We start from the raw sequence: 6,671 nt of genomic DNA on the forward strand, positions 1-6,671 counted from the left end.
CCTTTAATTTACTTTCTGTGTTCAAAGAATCATCACCTTTGTATGGAAATTGAATGGAGTTTTCTTTTATGAAAGATCTCAGACTGTGTCAAATCTCACAGTGAGGCTCTGTCTGTGGGAGGGCGTTGCACGCAGCCTCTCTGCCGTGCATGGAACCAGTGCCTCTGCACCCAGGATGGGCCCAGCCTGCTTCAGTCCCAGCTGCTGGCTACACTGAGTTCAGTGAGACCTGGAGGCTTTTGTTAGTGGAGGGAAGCCTTTTCCAGCACAAAAATCTGAATTATATAATTACAAGAAGTCCAAAATAAGGCCCTTTAAGTATTCTTTAAATAATTACATCATAACAACCTCATACTATGGCCATCACTTTAATGGAATACTGTATGAAACTTCATCTCCTCTTTCTTTTTTTGCCAGACTAACTCTAGTGAAGCCAGCCTGGGAAAGTAAAATGCATGCATGTCACAGTTACCAGATAACTACTGATAATGTTTTGCTTTCTCCATCTCCAGACAGGGAAACAAAATACACTTTTGTGTTAGTATCTCCCAAGGTCCTCTATGAAAACATCATTCTCATTTAGAATGATAGAGTGAGGGAACACTCTCACTAATGGATCCACTATTATCCACATCTATTTCCTGTCATTTAAATATAGGATTTATCCATAAACTCAATATAAACATGCAACATTTTGGGTATAATTAGAATAGACAGTCATTCCTTAAAATAGGAGTTGTCTTTTGCAGCATATGAATAGAAAAGCAATATAGAGACAGATGCCTACCTGCTTTTGATTTCACAAGAAAAAATTCTTAGAATTGTTTTTGAAAACGTTCTCAGTTTCAGCACAAACACTGAAGTTTGGTCCTGCTGGGGCACTTACTATCATGAACAAAACCAATACAACATGCAGCCACTTTGTATAAACCCAAAAAAAAGCCTCTTTTGTGCTAAATGTACTTCCTATAGATTCCTACCTACAGGAGCCAAAAAGTTAATTTAACGTTAATATCGCTGAGACTGTTTAAGTGTCCATGGAAAGATTAAATAAAAAAAAGTAAGTAAGAATTCTAATAGTAGAGATGCTCAAACCAGTACAATTGAAAGGAAAAGGTCACAAAAACATGTTAAAGCTGCACACACTGTAATTCAGTTCAGTGATTTATTGTTCACATTGTTGTAGGTTTGTGGAATAAGTTATTTAGTTGGAACAGGAAACACAAGAGAGGACACAACCCCTGGATAAGTACAAGGACTCCACATCAGACCAGCATCACCAGCCACTTAACAGCTCACTTTTTTCTGAGCAACCACAAACTACTGAGGGCAGTTTAATTATGAATGCACTAGTTTGTAGAAAACCCATAATCAAGTGTCAGTTGATTTTTTCTTATTAAAATTTTCTTCTGAAAAAGCTTGGTTTTGTAATAAGTCATGGGATAGCCCTCATCTTTACCACTAATACTCTAACAGGCCATGCTTTAATGTGGCATTTTCTGAGCCAGTATAAGAATTGCCCCCATCAAAGCTGGTAGCTCAAAGCATGGAGGAACTTAAATGTATTTTACGTGGTCCAAGTCCAGTTGTCAGACTTGATAAGCACAACACCTGCCCCACTGTGTATCGTACATTCACAGATTTCCTCAGCCATCAGTCCAGCTGCTGGAGGCTTTGAGTTTCCTTTGGAGACTGTGAGGCTGTGTTTGCATCTGCACTGCACAGAGGAGCTGGGAGAAGGGCTGGTTGTTGCAGCTGTATTTAACTGGTGACAAAGGCATGAGCACAACATACTCCTTACATTCCCATTACTCCTTACCTAACACTGCTGACATGCTGTGGGGGTTATAACATTGCTTTTGCCTCTTGTGCAGAAAGGGTCCCCACACATAACATGTGCTGCTTCCCTGCACTCTAACCTGGACACTGTCCACCCAAAAAACAGCACAGGCAAACTGCTTTTGACTGGTTTCCTATCTCCAACTGAGATGGTGATCAGTTTATTCTCATGAATGAAAAGTGTCTAAATATCTCAAATCTGCCCGAGCATTACAGAAGAAATGGCACCAGCAGTGCAGCTGGTATTCCTGTGAGCCTGCAGCTCATATTGACAATGTCCTAAGGACCCTTGATGGGAGCTGTGCTGAACAACCCCTTGTGCTGTCAAGCTGAAGGAAGTGCCCAGACCCTACCAGCACAACACACCCCTATTTGCCTCTGGTCAGTGCTCCCAGCTGTGTGGCAGCACCATTGGGGACACCTCAAGCTCCACCTCTCTATAGCAAAGCCTGACTTTCAGCCGTAGTGCAGTCACACCAAGATGCTTCCACTCCTCTCTTCAGCTTATGTAAAGAGAGATGTTCATCTCCCTACCAAGGACCTCTTCCCAAAACATGCTTTCTAGCTGTCTGGTTTTCTCCAAAGCACACTAATAATCATATAACTAGAGAATAAATGTACAGAACTTGCAGTGGCAGTGCTCATGGTTTTGTTAAACAGTCTCAAGCTGTTCTTTCAAAGAGAAAGCTCAAGTTACTTGTAAAAAGTAAGTACAAGGACCACAGTCTAAGCCTCCATACTCCATTCATATATTTTTGTTAGGATTTTAGATATTCTGACCATCCATTTCCTCCCCATACCTTTTCCCTTGTCAACATGCCCCACTCTGAGAGGGGGGCAAAATCAGATGGAGGCAAAGTACACAAGCAAGCCTGTTTCCTTTGGAGTCACTTCTCCCCTATTTCCTTTCATGTACATCTGAACTCTGTATTGCTATTTCAAGACTTGCTCCATTATGAAGTTACTCTTACTGATATTGTTAACAATACCATAGTTTACAGACAATGAAAGCTTGACCAGGATTTCTGTGCAATGAGAAAGCAGTTCCAAGAAATGCAGTTATTCTAGTGCCCTCCAGCATTCACTGAAAAGCTCCAGGAAACTAAAATCTTTAACTTCTTTGTGTAGTGAGGAGGTCCTAAACACAAGACTGAAAATTGCCTCATTTGCAGAAGGAAAGAAACAATTGCCTTACATTACAGAACCCTCTCTGTGTGCTGTTGGATCAGAGGGCTGGGCAGGTAGGTAAAAGATTCAGGTCTCATTACATTTTTGCTTCAGTTTTCCTTCCTGTGGTTAGGCTGGGCATTTTCACCTCAAACACAAGATCTCTAGGACAAAAACTGTTGTATGCAAAGGTGACCTTTACCCCCAGGCCAGGGAGCTCTGGTTTTTGGCAGAGCTGGTTGGCTGATAAGTTTGAGACAAACCCTCTCCCCAGGTATTCAAAAAAATTAAAATCTTCATGAAATATGCAGCTTTTAAGCTGTGCCTGATCAGTAATAGGATAGGAAATAAAGGACCTTGATAAATTAAACTATAATATTTTCAAAAGTTCCAAATTAAACTCACTACATAGAAATTCACTCTAGTATCACCTTTTTAGCATCTCCTTTGAGAATAGGTTTCAAAGGGTGCATTTGTGAAATAAAAATGGGAGTTTCAAAGGCTGAGTGGCCTGACCTGTTAAAGAAATAAACTATATACTTAATTAAGAAAAGCAAACCAATGTTCTATCTGCCTCTATCACATGGTTCCTTACTGATAATGGATGGGTTTTACTCATCTACATATTCTAAATGACAGAGTTTGCACTACTTCATTCAGGAAAATAATTCCAGAAGGCAGATTTCTCTGCCAATAAATTATTCATGACAGATCTTGCACATCAAAATCCCCCAACTTTCTCCTCTGACAACAGTAGTAGTGTACTTACTAGGCTTCACATCTGTTGTTTGAAGAGTTGCAAGAACTCTATGAGTGCCAAAGAGCCCTAGTAGGAGCTACCAGCAAAACACAGAGCAAAGCAGATAGTCCAGCAAAGAGTCTGAGAATGAGCAGGCGACCAAGGAGAGCCAAAGACCCCCCAATTCCCTTTCACATGAGACAGAATATCCTCATTACTCTCCAGAATCTCCTGTGACCTATTCCTTGGCCCTAAATAATTTGCTATCCTCCAATTTCTTCTTGAAGGCTATTTTCCCCAAACAACTTTGAGTGGGAATGTGCAGGCTCCCTGCATGGAGTCCTGTCAGGGGAGTGTCTGTGCTGAGGGATGAGTGTGACAGTGGCAGGGCTGGCACCCCCTCCTTGGTGGCCCACTGGCATAGCCCAGAAGCTGCCCTGAGGAAAGTGTGCTCCAACACCCTTTTCTCCCAAGAGCTGCAGGAAAGAAACACTCTCAGAGAAAGAAAAGGTAGGAGGTTCCACATTGCAATCCTGCTCAGCCTCAGGAGAGAATGCACTGTGAAAGTGCTTTTGTTCCCCAGAAGATTTGGCTGTAACTCCCTGGGAGAAACTGCTCCTGTAACAGCTTTGCTTTCTTGGAAGTTAGTGGCACTTTTATGAAAACATGTTTTACTGAACTGCTCTTCTAGCTGTGGCATACCCAGGGTGACTCTCCTGGCTGCCTGGAGTGCTGAAGGGTTTCCCCATTGTCTGTGGGAATGCTGAAGGGTTTCCCCATTGTCTGCAGGAAGAGCATGAGGAAGCAGGAGGGCTGAGTCAGGAAGGACCAATGAGTTTATTCTGTAGCATGTTGATATCAGTCCAGCACCCAAATGGCAATGAATCCCTTAATTCAAAAACTCATAGTTGTCTGCCTATAAATACTCAGAATGCCATTAAAATTAATCAAAAACTCTCTAACTGAATGGCTAAAGTGAGACAACTTGCCCAAAAGACACAAACAATTAACTTTTCATGTTCTATACTATCAGTTTGGGGTTCTTTCTTATTTTCTTGGAATGTTTAAGTCTAGAGAGAAATGTGGTCACATCCTTTACAAAGGTCATTTGCATTTATAGTGTCACATATCACCAGATTATGTTTTCAAAAATATATATTAATTTTTAACCAACATTGCTTAGCTTGCACTTGTAAAAATACCTGCTCCACACATCTTTTCAAAGCTTGTGTTAAATACATTTACCAGGAGAAGTGTTACCTCTTCCACAAATTAATTTAAATAAGTGGCTTCCACAATGAAGCCAGTTCACACTTCTGACATGTCACCTAAACTCACTCCTGGGAAACACTCTGAATATGGCACTGGAGACAGAGCCTCTCACACCAACAGCTGGCAGGCATAGAGAGACAGACACATTATTACAGAAAGACAAAACTAGTCTAATGGGGAGCTGCAGCTCCATAAACCTTCTAGCAGAAGGCCAGAGACATGCCAGGGTGTCCACAGGGCTCCAGCTCCTGGCTCAGAAATACCCTGGTCTCCTGCCAGCCCCATGGAAATGTTTCAGGTAATCAGCAATAGTGTACAGCACTGAAGAATTGTATGTTCCACATATTACTATGTACAGTAACTACATCTTTCCACTGGTTAGAACTGTTTAAGTGTTGCATCACACCCAGTGATTTTCCTGCTGGCCATCTCAACAGAGAATAGACCTAGAAGGTTGTTTAGAGCAGTGTGGGGTCATCAAACACTTTGGGAATAGAGATTCAATCCACAAAAAGAAAAAGAAAAAAAAAAGAAAAAGAAAAAACTTGACATCAAAAGTTAAAAACCCCCAGGTTTAGATACTTAAAGCTCTCTACATATAATTTTTAAAAAATAGTAAAATAAAGTGGCAGACTTTGGATCAAGTATTCAATTTCATTTCCAAGAAGCTCTTGGGAGTCAGGGAGCCAATTTTAAGGACAGCTTAATCTTCTGCTTAAAAGAGAACTGGGAAAGTTAAAAATGGGAGTAGGATTCCACACTCTTCCTTTGTGGATTTTGAAGAAAAAACAAGCCTCTAACCAGGTACTATGAGTTTAAAGCTAACAGACCTTTGGGTATCCCATCACAAGCTTTGCCTTTGCCATCACTTAGCCAAGTTTCACATAAGGCTGGAATAATTTGGAACCCAATTCAGCAAAACCCAAACTTTCAGCTAAGAATATGTCTGTAAAGCATTTTCTTTTAGTAAGCCTAAAACAGGTGTTTTTCATCATGTGGGACATTTTTAAAAAGCTTAATACTGCATTCAGGTGTGGCTGCTTATGGAAGTAAGAGGCAAGCTGTGCATCCCATCACATGTTACTCTCTCTCAGCCCCAGTGCTGAATCTCTTTTTTTATGTGTAAATGCTGACTTAGCTCAAGCAACCATAAGCCACTGCCTATTAACTTAAATGTTAATTTTAAACCACCAGAAGTTTTGCTGGGAGTAAACGCAGGAAGAAAGCAACTCTATTTAGTTATTTATACCTTTGCTCTATTCAAAATGCAAATACCAGTGAAATAGCGTCCTACTTTTCTTACTTATCCTTTATTCCTTTATCCTGATCATTTAACTTTTTGTTTTATTTTTATATTTTTCTGGTAGAAATAGCATCCTTTCTGTAGTGTTACATGATCTGAAACCTCTGTCTCATCTATGAGTAAATAATCTCTGTCTCATCTGAGAGTAAATAATCAACTTTTCTTGATAAAAATATCCTTCTGCAAATGTACTGGATATGATCTACAGCTCATGTGAATTATATTCATAAGATATGGAAACCCACAGAAGATATGAACACTGGCTGCCAAGGGAATATATCATGTGCTGCAATGAAATAAAGATTATTGATAGCTTAAGAAGGGCACAGAAAGCTTGACTGAGGAAGTGTG

Source organism: Serinus canaria, chromosome 7 (genome assembly GCF_022539315.1).
Source record: "Serinus canaria isolate serCan28SL12 chromosome 7, serCan2020, whole genome shotgun sequence".
Classification (NCBI taxonomy): domain Eukaryota; kingdom Metazoa; phylum Chordata; class Aves; order Passeriformes; family Fringillidae; genus Serinus; species Serinus canaria.